Raw genomic sequence first — 19,213 nt, 5'->3', positions numbered from 1 at the left:
AATTCATTTGAAAGAATAAAAATCAATAGTATCAAAAGAATTAAGGGGGAAATGGAAAGGAAGGAGTTCTAGTCATAACAAACTTTAGTATTATAAAGCAGTAATTATCAAAACTACCTCATACTGGCTAAGAGACGGAAAGGTAGATCAGAGGAACAGAACAGACATACAACAACCAGGAGTAAAAGATTGTAGTAACCTTGTTCTAACAAAAATACAGATCTAGGCTATTGGGATTAGAAAACATTATTTGATAAAAATTGCTGGAACAAATGGAAAGAAGTTTGGCAGAAATTAGGGATAGGCCAATATTTTAAGCCATTCACTAAAATAAGATCAAAATGGATGTGTGATCTAGACATAAAAGGAGATTCATAACCAAATTAGAACAAGGAGCATAATACCCATCGGATTTATAGATAGGATTAATTTATGAGTAAACCAGAGTTGGAGAGCATTTTGAGATGTAAAATGGATAATTTTGAGTACATTAAATTGAAAACCTTTTGTAAAAATAAAATAGATATTGCCAAGATTAGAAGGAAAGCAGGAAATTGGGGGAAATGTTTTTCATAGGTACCCTCTCAGACAGAGGTTTCATATTGAAAATATATAGAGAACTTTGTCACATCTATGGGCATAAGTGTCATCCCCCAATTGATAAATGGGCAAAAGATACTAATGGGTAATTTTCAGATGAAGACATCAAAGCCATATATAGGTACATGAATAAATGCTCTAAATCACTACTGATTAGGGAAATGCAAACCAAAGCAATTCTGAGATATCTATCCTCTCACACCCATCAGGTTGGCTAAAATTACAAAAGGTCAAAATAACAAATGTTGGAGTGGATATGGAAAAGTAGGGACACTAATACACAACTAGAGGAACTGTGAACTAATTAATTTTGGAGAGCAATTTCTAATTGCACCCAAAGAACTCTAAAACTGTGTATATCCTTTGACCCAGCAATAGTATTGCAGGGTATATTTCTCAAGGAGATCAAGGGAAAAGAAAAAGAACCTATATGTTCCAAAATATTTATAGTAGCTCTCTTTGTGGAGGCAAAGAACTGGAAATCAAAGGGATGTCCTTTAATTGGGGAATGGTTAAACAAATTGTTGTTCATGATTGTGATGGAATACTACTGTGCCATAAGAAATGATGAACAGATTAATTTATTCAAAAACTTGGAAAGAACTACATGGGATAATGAAGAGTGAAATAAGTAGAACCAAGAAACATTATATATATATATATACATTTATATATATATATATATTGCTACAGATTTAGTATCTGAAGAATAACTTGTGAATGTTCACCTACAGAGAATTTACTAAAAAGTGGAACCATGAAAGATATAATCAATATATTTTGCCAAATGGTGCCTCCTGGTATGTATAGGGGCTAGGGGGTAGGGGGAGGAAAGAGCTTTAAAAAATATGTAAAAAATATAAAAGAAATGAAAGATAATAAAATGAATACAAATTGTTTAAGGACAAAAAGTGAACTGTGGTGTGTCATTTGTTGCTCTCCAGTTGTTAAAATAATTTTTAATAATTTACCTAAGCAGTTTACAGAAAACATTGTCTCATATTTTTGCACTATGCTACCAAAGATGTCACCTTAAAACAGTTCCTAAAGCATATTAGTTGCATTTGTCTCAGAATCTTGTTAGATGTGTGACTTTGGGAAAGTCACTTAAACTCTGCCTCAGTTTCCTCAACTGTAAGATGGGGGAAATAATAGCACCTTATTTCCCAGGGTTGTTGTGAGGAACAAATGAGATAATATTTGTAAATGTTTAGCATAGTGCCTAGCACACAATATGCTTAATAAAATGGTTCTTCCTTTCCTCCCTAGCCCCTTTTAAGCCTATGCTAGAGGGTCTTGTTAGATACCAGCCATATAAAGAGCTTGAAAACATGGCTAATAATCCAATTTTTAGTCAACAATTTTAAACATTTATACTGAAGCCTGCAATAATTTCCAACTCATCAAAAAGAAAAATGTTTATATGTACCACCTCCGAGTAGCGCCAACTGGTACTACAAGACCAATTAGTCTAAGTAAAGCTACTCTCACAATAGGGAGTGGAATCCCAGCTGCCTTCCAGACAGCATTAGTGTTGATCTTATTCAACTGCTAAATAAAAATAAACCACAGAAAGTTTAAAACCTTCCAACTAATAAAAACACCCAATTTATTGTTGAAATGCCATTAGGAAGTTACATTTCACATTGTAAACACCATTTGAGAAAGATGACATTTTTTCCAACATAAGAAATTAAACTTACTCAAAGTTAACTCTTCTGTCTGCCCACATTCAACCCTTCCATCAAGGTCCTCCTCTTTTGGAAAGGCTTTTCAGAGGATTCCATATTGCTAACATTTGGTGAACATTTTCTTTCATATTATCCTAACATCTGCTCTCTCTCAAACTATGATTATAATAGAAAATACAATAGCAATTCTGCACCAGAGAGGACTTTTTAAAATTACTAGTTTTCTCATGTTAAGCCAGACCACATTATGCAAACATAATTTAACTTGGTGAAAAATTGATACATCTTTTTGATTTTAGACAACACAACCCCTAAGAAAAGATGTGTTGGTTTTTTTTTTCAATTCAATAAACATCTCTTATCACTGTGTACCAGGAGCTGTGCTAGGTGCTGAGATGTAAAGAAAAAAATGAACTAATCCCTTGCCATTAAGAAACTTTGCATCTTGAATCACATTTTTAAGACCTTCTTTTAAATATAAGCAAATAAAAATACTTCTAAGTGCGAAGAAACTACAACAAATGATGGGAGACTATGTATAAGAATTGCCAAGAGCCTCTAAGAACAATGATAGCTAGAATGTATATAGCTCCTGTGGTTTACAAAGAACTTTATACACAATAACATATTTGATCATTGCAAGGACCTCGTGGAGTAGGTACTATCATTGTCCTCTTTTTACACATAAGAAAACTGAGGCACAAAAGCGAATTTCTTTCCAAGGATCATATAAATCTGAGGCAGGATTTGAACTCAGATCTTGACTTCAAGTGCCACCTACCTACCCTCAAAGCATTTATAGTGCCAATATATCTTTGGAACTTAACAATAATCCTTTCCAAGTAGGTATTAAAAGTGCTACAATGAAAAACTTCATATAAAAAGAAAATTGATATGTCTTCATTTTACAAATGTGGAAACTGAGCCTCAAAGTATTCAAATGATTTACTCATAGTCACACATCTTGTGTCAGGTCCAGAAAAGGACACCCACAACTGGCAGAGGATTTGACTTCAAAACATCCCATGCTATCCACTGCACCACCCAGCTACTCAGGTTATCAAGAAAAGCAAATGAAATAATGTAAGTAAAGCATTTTATGAAACCTTCAAGTATTATAAAAACATGACTTATTCTTATAATCTTTTGTGTTGATAAATGGTAGCAACATAGTTCTGTGAAGTGTGTTGGACTTTCAGTCAGAAAGATAGGGGTCCAAATTCTGCCTCACCAGTTACTAGCAATGTGACTTTGGGCAAGTCAACTAATTTCTCTTAGCTCAAGTCTATATTTGTAAAAAGGGGATAACAATAACCCCTATCCCATAGGGCTGTTGTGATAATCAAATGAATAATATAAGCAAAATACTTGGCAAAATTTAAAGGGCTATATAAATGCTATTATTATTATATTATAACCTTATCCCTCAGGAAAGTACTATAATTCTTCCCATCCTACCAATGAGAAAACTGAGGCTGAGTGGTTAAGTGATTGACCTCCATTTCCAAAGCTACTAAACATCTGAAATGAAATGCCAATCTATATCTAGTCCAAGTCTAAGGTTCTATCCACCACACCAAGATTCCTCTTAGAATCATAGGTTTAGAACTAGAAAGAACTTTGGGGGTCATTTCTTCAAATAACTCATTTTACAGATGAGGACACTGAGATGAAGAAGAGAGTGACTTTTCAAAAGTCCCATGGATACTTAGAAGGTAACCCAATGCATAAGGCAGCAAACTAGAGTCAAGAAGAACTGATGTCAAATCTGGCCTGACACTTACTGGCTACGTGACCCTGGGCAAGTTATTTAACTCTATTTGTGTCAGTTTCCTTGTCTGTCAAATGAGTTGTAGAAAGAAATGGCAAACCATTACAGTATCTTTGTCAAGAAAAGCTGAAAATGGAAGCACAAAGAGGCAAACATAACTGAAACAACTGAACAACAAAAATAAATACATCTTAATCCCAGTTCCTCGATTTCAAATCAAGTGCTCTTTCCACTTTGCCATGCAAAGTTTTGCCTGAAAAACCTAACTGGCATGACCTTTAATGTGAAAATGCATTACAAAAGGAAAGAAAGGAGAGACCTCCAAAGGACTTTAAAAATAGGATCAAGTTTCCATCACTAGCAACGAATGTACATATAAAATTAGAAGTGGAAATTGAGAATGGAAATGTATAGAGCAAGAAGAACTGGTGAGTGGATGAATGGGACGAAGGTGTGGAAATATAACACTAGCTTATGCTCCTCTCTTTGGCACCTCAAGACAACCTTGGGATTTTAAAAAGAATTTCATCTTAAAATTGAAGCTACAGTTTCTCCCATTCTCTTCTTGAATAAGAATGAAGATAGAACCTTTTGTTTATCTGTAACTAAGTCTCAAGATAGTGGGGTAGAGGAAACATAATGGGGTAAAGAAGTAGGCATGTACACTCTGCAGTCATTCTATAGAGTTACATAACTTCTGGCATCTGGGAGACCCTTGCCTCTTACCCCCAAAGGATTCCCTGGCTTTTGGAAGACCTGCCTGTTACCCACAATGAGGTCAGAGCCCTTCAGTCAGAGGGACTTTGGAAGCGGACACCAAGAAAAGCATAAATTGGAGCCCCAGGAGAAAGTGGGACCTTTCCCCTGGGAATCCCAAATGAAAGGGTATGCTTTTCAGCCCCGCTATCAGAGGAGGTTTGCTGAGGAAATGGCTATGCACACATGGCTGGAGGCCTTTTCTCTCTCTGGTCCATTTTTTATTATTTAATAAATAATTATAAATTAAGATGCAATCTCAAGAGAATTTCAATCTTAATGGAGGGAGAGAAGGATTCATGGTAGCATCCATAGTTTACTTCTTCATTTTTAGGTCAATCTATAGGTTCCCTATAACCCTATAATTTTGAAGTGAATCCACTCACACAATTTTGGCATGAGAAAGGCATTCGCATTCCATAAAGGGATCTCAGAGAGTTAACAGCTTGTTAATATATTAAACACCTTATTTCTTGTTATCTATTTTTTGGTGAATACATCAATTATTTAGGATATGGGGTAGTGAAAGAATCTCCCCTATTTTATATCCAAATAAATGTCACATTAAAAAATATACCCCCTTCTAACCATACTTCACTATGAGAAAATATTTGCCAAAGCACCTTACCTCTAGGTCCAGAGCAAAGATGAGACTTCTGAGGTTGATTGCTTTTTTGTTTTCATTTTTTGGGGGGAATTTGTTTGGAAGTGGGAGAGGGCGGTATTTCCCTAATTTTCCCACTCCCCCTGAGTCACAGTTTTCAGAATCCTTTACTTAAGTAACTGCAAACTGAAAATGAAGAATGTCATTTAGAACCTTTTCATCTTTAGACAGGCATCTGCCCTGGAGAGTTTATATGTCATTTTGCCAAGAGGCAAGGACTGAGTTGGCTAATCTTCAGTCTTTCTCTAGTCCTATGACTCTATGATGTCATCACTGCTTGCTGTCCTAGTTTTCCAGTTAAGATGTAGTTTAATAAGATTAAAAAGACAGAGAATGGATATGGGGTCATTCATCATTTGATCCTCTAAATATAGAGGCTATTGAATGGTTCTCTCACTAAATCAGGCAAGTATATCTCAATTTCTCTAAGAGGAAAAAAGATTCTGCTCATTGCTATAGAGCCAGGAAGGAAATTCTCGGTCAGAAATCTGAACAAAATAAGACATAGCAAACGGTACCTGACACATTGTTCCTTTGGACCTCATGGAATTGGACAGGCCTCAGAGAGAACAAAAAGCATTCTTTTGTTTGTCAATGTACTTCATGAAGGAAAGGGAAGAAAAGGATAGGATTGAAACAATATGGCAAAAAGGAACCAAAGGAAAATATGAGGTGTTGCTTGGTGCAATAACATTTTCACTGCTTCTTATTCAGAAATGTCTTTGTAATACAGTTGTTCTGCTGCTTGTGAAAAATAAAATTGATCACTGCTATTTTCAGTCAATAAAAGTTTTCTGTCCTCTATACTGCACCATACATGTGAATTGGCAACACGCATTCTAGAGTCCAGAGGGACCAGCACATCATGGATTTAGAACCAGAAGGAACCTTAGAGATCAATTTTTCCTAGTCTTTCATGCTACAAATGAGAAAACTGAGGCTAGAGGAGTAGAATGACTTGTCCAAGGTAACAGAGAAGTGTAAAAATTAAAATGAATATATAAATTATAACTTTAAAAATATTATGGTTTTTGTAAGATTTAGAAAATAAAGCGACATACCATGCTAGCTTAGGCTGTTTAAACAGCCCGCCATTCCCTGCTGCCACCATGCTGGATAGGAAGCAAAGAGGAAGAGGAACACCAGCCCCTCAATCTTATTCCCCTGTCTATGTCAGTGCATACCGATAGGAAGCCAGTGGGCTCATGGGAAATGTAATTCAAAGACCCCCAAATTTCCAATAACACAGAAGGGATTCACATCCAGGTACTCTGACTGATTTGTCAAAATATTTTCTTTCAATTAGATCCAATGCAACGAGCATTCATTAAGCTCCTATTATGCTATGATATTAAGTCCTGATCAATATTATGAACTTCTAAGAAGTATGCATGTTAATTTCTTACTATGAACACTGACAAGCACTATATAGATTAATTTGATGATTAAAAATCTTGAAAAAGTCTAGAAAAGACTAGTGTTCTTTAGTATATGTATGCATGTGTATATAGATAGATCTATATATATATATACCTTACATATAGACTATATATATATATATATATTTCATTTTTCTAGTGAAGATGTTTAGGTCTCTTTCACTACTTTATTATGAGCAATGTGGTGAAGTACAAAGAGGGCTAGATTTTGAGTCAAAGGAGGATTTGGCTTCAAATCCCAGTTTTTCCATTCACTATCCAAGTCAATGTTGGTAAGTAACCTCAAGATCAATTTCGTCTTCCGCAAAAGAAAATTGAACTCAATGGCCTCTAATTACATAATGTAAACTAAAGCGACCCTGCGGTTCCATGTCACACTCATTAGATGGCAAAGATGACAATTGCTATAGATTTCTGGGGAGAAAGACACTAATCCTAAATGTATTCATCCATGATTTAATTGAGGAGATTTATTCCTGTTCTGTGTCTTAATATCATGTGTGCAATGCTATCTGAAAATGGGAATATTCTGATAATTAATTATTTCCTTTCTAATTTAACTACATTAATTTTGTTTTTCTTCATACCACTTTGAATTAACTGGTCTCCTCTCCGCTTTGAAAACATTCATATCTTCCCCTATGCAACTCTATCAAACAAACTCAATGTTTTCCTTCTCTTCTTACCCCTCTCGTATATTCTCTAACTTAAATTGTCATACCTAAGGCTATGATGACCTTGAGATTCCAAAAGTGTTATTAAATATATCAGGGACTCAAGGATATGTTCTCCCAGAATCAAAGGCATCTCAGGCTGCTTAGAAATTTGGCTCTTGGAACTTGAATAAAACTTCCTTTGAGCTCCAGAAATCTGTGTCTTTTCGCAAGGAACCACTGAAGCTTTATCTAGTTGCGCTGCCTATACTATGACAATCTTGCTCATTGACAAATGACAAGGATTGACAAATCCCTGCTCATTTTTCTCTCTTTACCTGGCTAATAGAACTCTAACCTTAGGACTTCACAGCACTATGAGAATAGATAGCCCAGTGTAGAAAAGACCACCTTATCTTGATTTGCAAGGCCTGAGTTCAAATCTCAAGTTGGCCATTTTCTGCTCATTTGATAATAGAAAAATGACTTCATCACTATAAGTCATAGTTTCCTCACTTGATAAATTATGAGAATGGACTTATGATATGTAAGGTAACTTCTAACTATAAATTATAGAGTTCTATGAGTTTCAGAAACTACCACTTTTTTTTTAACCCTTACAGAAAAGTGGTAAGGGCTAGGCATTGGGGTTAAGTGACTTGCCCAGGGTCACACAGCTGTGAAGTATCTGAGGTCAGATTTGAACCTAGGACCTCCTATCTCTAGGCCTGGCTCTCAATCTACTGAGCCACCCAGCTGCCCCAGAAACTACCACTTTTAACAGTTGCTTGCATTCAGTTTCATGCAGCCTTCTTCTCTGACTCTAGAAAACTAGGTTCAAATTTTAAAAAAGAAACTGAAAACTGTACCATTATAATGACCAAGATTGACCTAAATGAAGAAATGAGTAAAGGTAGTTTTCTTTCCTCTTTGAAAATGTGGGGAACTACAGGTTATGGAATACCTATCACATGTGCTGTCAAATTTGTTCAATATGTTGATTAGTCTGGCTACCCTGTCCGTCAATTCACATTTATTAAGAAAGAACAGGATTTGATGATGGAATAAGGCATGAAGCTTTCCTACCTTCTGAATACCCATCATGAACAACCAAAAATAATTTAACAGAATCAAAGGTAAAAGAGGCAAAAATTGACAAAAAGAAAAAGAAAAAGAAAAATGGTAGTGAAGTTAAAAAGCCTGAGAAAACTAAGGAGGAAGATTTCTGACTTCCCTGGTTTCAGCCCCACTACCATAGGCCCTAGGGATGCAGGAACAAAGCAAACAGGATGGAATCAACAAAATAATCCCTGAAGGCAGGATTAGCAACCTCACCTTATTAGCTGAGCCCAGGCTTCCCAAAGGATACCACTGGAATCCTCAGGCAGAAAGAGCTGGAAGGGCCTTCTGCAGCCTCAACTCCTGACCCCTGATAGGGTCAGTTGGGGATTGAAGAAGGGGTCACCAAGGCATCTGTGGGCCCTGGGCCCTGAGAGCAGGAGCTCAACACTCATTGCTAGTGAATGAGAGACTTTGGAGGACCAAGGAAAACAAACTGGATACCTGCTCTGTCCTTGGCTACAGCAGTAGGAAAAGAAGAATAAGGAAGGAATATACCCTGGTGAGTTGGGTTGCTGAGGCGCTGGGGTCCCATCAGCTGGAGTTGCTCTCAGGAGAGTGGAGTCCCTGATTGCTGCCATAAGGGAAGTCAGACTGGCTGCTTGCAATTGCAGTGGCAAGACTGTCCACAGGCTCTGGTCAGAACACCTGAGATCAATCACTACCTGGGACTTGAGCAGAGACCCTGGATTACATCAGACCTTAGGCTGAGACTATAAAAACTGGAATAACTAAATAGAACCTAACTAAAAACAAACACACACAAAAAAATCCTAAAACCTGAGGTAAAGTACCCCAGCACAACAGGAATCCTGAGAGTTCAGTAAAAAGTAAATAATTAAATCTATTGACTTAGCCATTAAAAAGTTTTAAATGAATAAATAAAAATGAGCACACAAAGAAGAGAGAACCCAACTATTGATACCTATTATGGGAACAAAAAAGAATTGGACAAGAAGCCAGTGATTTCCTAAGACAACAAGAAATAATAAAGTAAAATCAAAAGAATGAAATAATAGAAGAGAATATTAAATATTTTATCACGATATAAAAACAACTAATCTATAAAATAGATCAACAAAAGACAATATAAGAATAGCTGGACTCCTGGAAAGTTGTGATCCAAAAGAGTTTAGACACTATCATTCAAGAAATCATAGAGGAAAACTGCCCAGAAATTCTAGAATCAGAGGGTAAAATAGAAATTGATGGAATCTACCAATCACCACTTCAAAGAGACCCAAAGATTAAAATGCAGAGGAACATTATTGCTAAGATCTGTAGCTCCCAGGTTAAGGAGAAAATACTACAAGCAACAACAACAAAAAAATCAATTTAAATACCATGGAGTTACAATCAGAATAACATAAGACTTATAAGGCACAACATTAAAAGAAGGCAGAAGATGGAACACAGAATTTCAAAAGAATTGAGCTTTCAACCAAGAATAAAATACCCAGCAAAGTTGAGTATAATTATAAAAGATAAAAAAGATCATTCAGTGAACTAAAGGAATTTCAACTATTCCCAGGGAAAACCCCAGAACTCAACAAAAAAAATTGATCTATAAGAAACATACAAAGGTAATGAAAGATTAATTATGAGCAACCCAAAAGGTCACATTGATTTCTGTATGGAAAATGTCATCTATGACCCCTGGGAATGGCATCAATACCTGGGTATTTCAAAGGGCCATATGAGGATGGAAGGCTCAGTGTCAAGGTGAATGGAATGGAATGGAATGAGCCAAAATGATAGTGGAATGAATCAGGAGTAGTTAGGGTGGAATGGAGGAGGAATGAGTAGAGGAACTACCATGGAGAAGGAAAGGAGAGAATAGAAGGCTGATAGTAGTAGAGCCCTACTTTCATCAGACCTGGGATAAAAAGAGAACATGTGCAATTAGAAGGTTAAAATTTTTCTTAGTGTACAGAGAAACAGGAGAGAAGGGAGATGAGATAAAAGAGAGAATGGGGAAGGAGTACATATCAAGCAGTAGGGGGGAAAGATGAGGAGTTAGGGGGAAAGGTGAGAGACCCAGGACAAGATAGAGGAGGGATTTTTAGAAATGAATCTCCTTTCAAGAAATAAAATGGCACAGTTGTGAGGAGAAGGAAGGGATTTTTTGAAAGGTAGATAGAATACGAATTAAAAGGTAAGAGGCAAAGAACAAGGGAAGGACTTTTGAAAATATGGACCAATTTAGAACTAAGAGGGCAAAGGGAGAGGACGAGGTAGGATTTAGAGGAAACGGTACAAATTAGAAAGTTACTGGTCAAAGGAAATTGGACTTCTAAGGAGGCATATGGCAGAAAGAAAAGAAAAGGGGGAAAACAATGAGGAGGAATGGAGTAGATGGAAATGTACAGCTACTGTCTATGACACTGAATGTAATGGGATGAATTCAACCATAGGAAGAAAATGGATAGCAGAAAAGATAAAAAACCAGGACCTGACCATGTTTTGTTTACAAGAACCACACTGACAATAGAGGCAAACATAGAGTAAAATTGAGGGGCAGGAGCACAATATACTATGCCTCAGCTGATCCAGAGAAACTGGGGATATCAGTTATGATCTCTGGCAGATTGGGAGCTAAAGTGGATATAATTGGAAGGGATGAGCTATATAACTATATTATGATGGGGTTAGGGGATACCATGGATAATAAAGCATTATCAGTATTGGAACTGTATGCACTAACTGTTATAACATCCAGATTTTAAAAGGAAAACTAAATTAGATACACACAGAAATAGATCACAAAATAATAATAGCAAGGGACTTTAATTTTCCCCTCTCAGAGCCAGATAAATTTAACCAAAAAATAAATAAGAAAGAAGTTAAGAAGATGAATAGAACCTTGGATAAGTTAAATATGATAGCTATCAGGAGAGCCCACACACATCCACATGATATTAGTAGTAGACCCTAGACTGAGCATACATGTAATCCAAACATTGTTTCTGGTGGGACAACAATGGTTATAGGAGCATAAGTATTCTGGAAAAATCTTACTTTAATATTTTTCATACTATGGAACTAATCCTACATTCTTGAGGGATTGTGGCACTAGAACAAAAGTCCTACTGAGTATGACCAAGCTGGAAAGACTTGGTTTGGAGAAGAGTATGTTCTTGCAACAGATTGTATCTGCTGCTTAAGGACAGGTTTAGCTAAATATAGTCCTGGCAATGTATGTCAACTAAGAACCAGAAGTATTAAGTTGGTCAAATTAAATGTTGATAGGAACATGGAGAAACTGACCTAATATTACATTACTACAGCAGCTATGAATTGTTTTCTTTTTAAAAACAAGAGGGCATTAAGAGCCATAAGGTTATTCATGATCATTGGCCTAGGGATCCCATTACTAGAATGAGTCTCTAAGAGCAATATTAAGAGGGTAAAAATCTGTGTATTTATGCATTCATGGAAGCTTTGTTTATAATGACAAAACAACTGGTAATAACACAAATGCAATGAATGAGAGAAATGGCTGAATAGACTGTAATATTTGAATGCAATGGATTATATTATGTTATTAGAAATGACAACTATTGGAAATATAAAGAAAATAATGGAAACACGAAAAGATGAAAAGTGAATAATAATAATACATACTATTATTATATTTTTAAAAATAACAGCCACAAAATCAAGGGGAAAAGTACCCAAGTCAAAAACAGAGGATGTTTATATTAACACACAAATATAATTTATATATTTTCAAACAAATTGTAAACAATGTGGAGGTTCTGCATGTAGTTTTTTATGTACTTGTTTAGTTAAAGGTTTTTCGATGGTGGTGATGGTGGTTATTAAATATATAATTTTAAAAATAAATATTTATTAAATGCCTACTCTGCAAGGCACTGTGCTAAATGTTGGAAATACAAGACTTAATTCATCTACTTCTACCCCAAAAAGGACCTAACTCAACAATTTACATAGTGTCCATGATGCTGCTATTTAAGGCAGAAGCAAGAGTTGATCTAGAGCAGTGATGGCAAATCTTTTAGAGACTGAGTGTCCAAACTGCAACCCTTATGCCACATGTGAGTCCCCTGCCATACCCCAGAGAGGGGAAGGGAGAAGCACTCCCAGATGGCTGCTGAGCAGAGGGCAGGTGATGAAAGAAATTTCCTCAGATATGATAGAGAGGAAAAAGGGACTCTCATGCCTAGTTTCACCAACACCAATCTAGGGGATAGGCAGGTAATCACTAATGGTTTTTCCAATTTGAAGGCAATGACCCAACAACCTTCATGTAGACATAACCAATGTGAGATTGTTCACAGTCTGACAGGATCTGTTCTTGAACCCTGAGAACCTTCTATGTCAAGAAAAAACAGAGCTATAAAGACACAAAGTCATTAACCTGAGCTAATGTTGAAAGCCATGAATATATCTACAATGTATAGGAAGATAATAAAGGTAAGCAGAGTATAGAAAAGAACTCTTAGAATGACTCTACCCTTTGGCTATACCCTTCTCAAACTTATTCCATAGAGGTTGAATGGGGAGGAGGGGATAGAGGAGACAGAGAAAAACTGAGTGTTTTAGAATCAATAACAAGATTTCACTTAATCTGTGAAATCTATTCAGTCTTTCTCAGTCTTCCACACTGATAAATTAAAGGAACACATTAAGATGTGAGGCTGACAACATTCAATAAAAAAAAAAAATTTTTTTAAAACAATGGACATTGTCTTAATCCTATTGAGCTTCTATTAGAAAACAAATAGACAACAACAACAAAAACAATGAAACTAGTCCTTGGTCATTAAAACAAGAAAGCTTCATGTCACCAGTGTTTGAAAGGAAGAAAGAGGATAATATGGAATAAGTCCAATTTTAGTGCTAATCGGTTAAGCCTTATTTAATAAAAATCAGAATTCTTCATCTTTTGTCACCACCTAGGACTTGATGGATTAACACTAAGCCTAAGCTTTTCCCTAAATCAAAGACTCACTTTTTAACATCCATATTCTTTTGGAGATGATATATGTCTGTGGATCATGGAAACCCAACTACTAAAGAATTATTGTTGTAGATCACCGAATGGGCTCTTGAGAGTAGGAAGATGAGTAAGCTCCCATATATTAACAGTGAAATACTACATAGGAGAAGTAGTATAAACACTGTCTTTAGGAAGAAAAATGAGGTAGGCAAAACATGAAGCAAGACCAAGGAGCAATAAATTGAAAATATGCATGTGCTATCATTGACCCAATGTCAAGATATCTAAGAGAAAACTCCCACAACATTGGGTGGACCTCCAGTGGAGAATTTATGAGAGGATGTGGAAAAGAGTTACAACAGATAAGAAGGCATTCCTGGACTTCAATTACACTATGGGAAGGAGATATTATAGAGATGTATAGAGATAACAGATCCATTGAAATATTGAAGTAGTCTCTTGAAAGAAAAGGGATAGGTAAGATACAGAGTAGAAGACAAATTTGTTTGATGTAGTCAATGTGGGAATTTTTTTTGTATGATCATATATATTTTTATAAGAACTTTGTTTTTCTTATTCTTTTCTAATAGTAGAGGGTAAAAATAGTAGAGGTGGGGGAAAGGATAAGATAATAAAGTAAAAGAAAGAAAAGAGGGTCTTTGGGGTATCTTTTTTTTAATGCATAAAAGAGAACAGAAGGAAGACCAGAAAAAAGCATAGATAGTTTTTAAGCAGAATAGTTTTGAAAGGTATAAGGCAAAATTAGTATATATTTTTAAAGTAAAACATGTTATACATAATAGAGATCTACAGTTTAATATACAATTTCCTTTTTCTATTCTACTATTTATGTAGTCCATTTTATTAGGTACTTGTTAGGTTTAGAAATTTTTAAAGCATTACAATTGTGAAATCACCCTGCTAAATTACTTGGAGAGGGGACATAAGAAAATCTGTTGATTTTCTATATGGCTATATAATTCTAATTGTTGTTATTGTTGTAATATTTGATTGTTAAGATTTACCCTGAAGAGAGGGCACCAAGAATAGGCCAAGGACATCTAACTTCAAATGGAAAAGGGGCTAGATACATCCGGGAGGGGTAATAGAAGCATCTAGTTTCTTGTGGCACAAGATACAGACATGTCTTATTACTTTAGCTAGACCAGAAATAAGGAGCCAGGAGCTTCTGTTCAAAACCAGAGATCTAAGCATCTGAGGGAAGCAGTCACATATTAAGGAGACTCAGACCTAGAGGGGCTTGGCATGTATGGTGTCAACTAGGCCACAGAATATCATATTACCACTCTCTACTGAAAATATTATACTGAGTATCTTTGTTGGACATGTCTATAAGAGAAGATCCATGATGTGAAAATGGTATTTGATTTTCCAAATACCAGAATTTCATGCTTATCAAAAGAAGGAAAAGTATTTAGTGCCCAAGTAAATAAATTTCCACTCACTCATACTCAACCTCTGGAACTATGGTAAAGAGAAAGAAAAATATAATATTCTGTCTGTCTCATCTATTCCACCTGCCTCTATTCCTTTAGCTCTGTCAGAAAAGTCAACTTAATTTCTACCTAGAGCATCAGTCTCATTCCATGCTCTGGGATTGTTCCTGTCCTTGACTCTAAGCAGTAATGAAGAAAACCTATTGCCTATGGTCCTCAGTTTTCTAGAAATTGTGTCTCTGATCATCTCTATGATGCTGACTGATTACCATGGGTCCCTCTACCAGTGGTCTACTCCATTATAGCGGGTATCTTGGATCTCATATTCTGTTAGCTTTTGTTACTCACATCTTGCTTTTATTTTCCCCTTAGACTTATAAGATGGCTTTGAGTTTATTTTATTGATTTCTGTGTGTGTGTGTATATGTATATATATGTGTGTGTGTGTGTGTGTGTGTACATATATATGTACATATATATATTTTCATTTTTAGCACAGTCCCCACATTGTAAGTTGAGATGTTCTGTCTTTTCCCAATACTATGGGTGATTCTGAACTCCTATCTTAATCAATTCTGCTTCTTCTGAACTCTGGTTATAAGAAATGCAAAACTTTATTTCTTTTAAAATAATAAGAATAAATTTCAAGTAAAGAGACTGTGGAAAACATAGGTTTATATAGTTTTATAGTGCTCTCTATTAACATTTATTAACCAAGTACTGTGATTTCATTGTCAGACTCTTTAGTTTCCTTAGCATCAGGTTTGTTTTTTTCTGCCAGTCTTAGTAGAAGTCTTGAGGTTTTATACACAATGTGTGCACGTCTCTCATAACCACACTCCTTGGGGAGAGATGTTCTTTATTATGAAGACCAGAAGAAAAGGGGGAGTGATGTCAGGAACTGAAAAGGAAATTGTTATATTACTAATGGAAAAATCAGAAGCAAAATTGCTTTCAGGTAAAATAGAGAAAACACAGAGAATAGATGGAAAATGTGACAGGACTAAGACCAAGATCAACAAAGACAATAGAATAAAAAGACTGGAACTGCTAAAAACTAATAAACAAGAGATAAGTCTTTCCCCAAAATAAAATCAGTCTGGAACATGAAATAGAATAGGAAGTGGTGAGCATTAGCATACCTTGGAACTAAACACACAAATTAAACTAGTCCCAGAAACTAAAGTATGCCCTCCTATAAGCAAACACCTTAGAACAGAGATTGATCTGAAAAAAGATCTCCATTTTTCAAATTAAGAATGTTTGTGGATTGTACTAATGCCTTTAATTAACCAGAAAGCCTGCGAAAGTACTTTCCATTATTATTTCAATGAGTAACTTGATAACATGAACTTTACAATGCATAAAATTTAACTAAAATTAGCCAATTGGAAAAACATTAGCGTCTGTTTCCTTCATTTTGTTTTGAACTCTTGAAGAAATTATTCCAAATAAAAGTCCCAGGACTAGTCAATGTTGCATTAGGTTATTCATCTACTCCATCTATGGCATCTTCCCCTGCTTACTTTGGGCCAATATCACTGAAAACACCTGCCATTATTCATAGATGGCAAAGTAGTGATCAACCTGTGGTGAACTGATGCTCTGAAAAAGGGACCAGGATGTGTTAAATCATTCTGTAACAATGTTGGCATCTTCCATCTGTCCCTCAGGAGTATGATCTAGAATTATACTTTTCCTGACTTTAACAACACCTCTGCCAAATTCTGCTCCAGCTCTCCATTCCATGCTATCTTCCCATGCAACGCCCACTCTAACCACTAGTGGCAAATAAATCTGACATGCTACAAACCTATTATAGACAGATAAAACAAAGTAGGAAACAGATATGTGGAGCCAAATGTTAAGAAACATTCCTTTTCTGTAGCATTCTGGCTTCTGACCATTTACTCAGCTGAAATGTATCTGAGGTTACCAATGATACCTTCATCTAAAGATAAATCTGATGGCCTTTTCTAAGTCTTTATCTTTGTAACCCTCTCTGCAGCATTTCACACTATTTTTAACTCTTCTCTTCTCCCTTCTGGATTTATAACTTCCTTTTCTTGACCATATTTTCCCTGTCTGGTTATCCAGTCACTTTTCCTAGACCATCCTTTTAGAGAGATACACCTCAGGGTCCTGGTCTGGGCTCTCTCTTCTTGTCCCTAAGTTTTCTTCATCTTCTAATTATTCAACTCTCATATCTGTATGGATAATTCCCAAATCTTTATGTCCAACCTTTATCTCTTCCTTTTTCTCTATTACCAAATTATATGTTATTCCTCCAATTAGATGTCCTACAAGCATCTCAAAGTCACCTTGTCCAAAGTGGAATTAATTTTCTCTGTTTCCAAACTGATCCACCTTCCTAACTTTTCTAAGTCTATCAAGAGCACTACCCCTCTTCCAGACACCCATAATATTTGCAACTGTAGTGTCACCCTTGATTTTTCTCTCACCTTTCTCCCATATCCAACCAGTTGCCAAGCCTTGTTGATTCTATTTTTGCAAAATCTCTTGCACCTGTCGCTATGTCTCTTTTCACAAAGTCTTCACTTTAATTCAAGCTCTTATCACCTCTGGCTTGAACTATTTCAGTAGCCTCCTAATTAGTCTCCTTGACTCCACCCTCTCCTCTCTAACCCATCCACCACACAGCAAATTTATATTCACAAAGCAAAGGTCTGACTATGCCACTACATGCCCGGAAAACTTCAGCAGCATTCCATTGCCACCAAAATATGACTCAGAAGTCCCTTCAAAATCTAAGTCTGTGATTCTATGAAAGACACTTCTTCATTTGGCATTTAAAGCCCATCACAATCTGTTACCAATCTGCCTTTCCAGATTTAATATTATTCTCTCTCACCTACTTATTTGCCATTCTTCGTGCATTACATTCTATCTCCCACCTCTATGCCTTTGCACAGGCTGTGCACCATTTCTTTAGTGCTCTCCTTCTTCACCACTACTTCTTAAAATCCCTGAATTCCTTATGTGTAACTCATATGCTACATTCATAAGAGCAGCATTTGCCTGGTCCTCCTTCCCAGTTCTTAGTGCACTCTGCTCTTAAAATGACTTTGTATTTACTTTGTATATATTTTGAGTATATACGTGTATATACTGATATGTATCTGTATATACAGACACACCTGTTACATCTCTCTGATCAAATATAAGCAGCTTGAGGGTAAGGACCGTTTACTTTTGTATTTATGCTTGCATATAGTAGGTAATTAATAAATGCTTGTCAAATGAATGAAAAAGCAATGTAATGAAGTTCAGCAAAATGTAATATGAAGAATATATGTTTTCTACCATCATAGTTACCTTTAATAGCAAAAAGCCAATAAAATTAATGAAGTTTATATCATCCCTCTTAAAATTACACTGTTAACAATGTCAAGTTTCATTTTAGAAAGTTCAAGTTTCTCTCTACAACTCACTCCACAGATACATCAATCCCTAATTTCATCATTCTCTCCACCAAGCTTTCCCCCAGAATATCCAGTGGCAATAAGAAAATTTGCACTGCACTTTCTTACCCCTCCATTGGGAAATGGATTGTTTGGAGTTAGGGTTGGGGGGGGGGGGTGTAGAAAGGAAGAGGGAGAGGAGGCATTAGTAGTGGTAACTCAAATGGCCAAACTTCCAGATAAAGAAACTCTGGAAAATTACTTCAGTTTGAAGAGAGACAGAGACAGAGACAGAGAGAGGTAGGAGGATTGGGGGAAAGAATAGATGCCAGATTGCATGTCAGCTAAATAGCCCAACTCTTTGAGTAGCTGAATCTTGATTACAATTAAGAAAAAGATTAAAATATGCAGAAATGTGTGTATTTTGGCAACATAATATGCAACCATCCCTCTATTTCTCTATAGTAATATTAAACTGGAGTAATTAACTTGTGGCTTTGTGGAATTACCTGTGTGTATCTCAAAATAGTAAAATAACTAGCTGATTCTATAAAATTTCTTTTCTATAAAAATTCTAAGAAGTAATTTGATTTTCTAGAAAAAAATATCAAAAGTTGGCCTTTGTCGTGCTGTTGGAAAAGCTGCTTTATAGGAAATATCATTATCTTGGAGAATGCC

The sequence above is a fragment of the Gracilinanus agilis genome, chromosome 3, assembly GCF_016433145.1.
Source record: "Gracilinanus agilis isolate LMUSP501 chromosome 3, AgileGrace, whole genome shotgun sequence".
NCBI lineage: Eukaryota > Metazoa > Chordata > Mammalia > Didelphimorphia > Didelphidae > Gracilinanus > Gracilinanus agilis.
The sequence above is the reverse complement of the archived record's forward strand: the minus strand, read 5'-3'. Positions refer to the sequence as shown.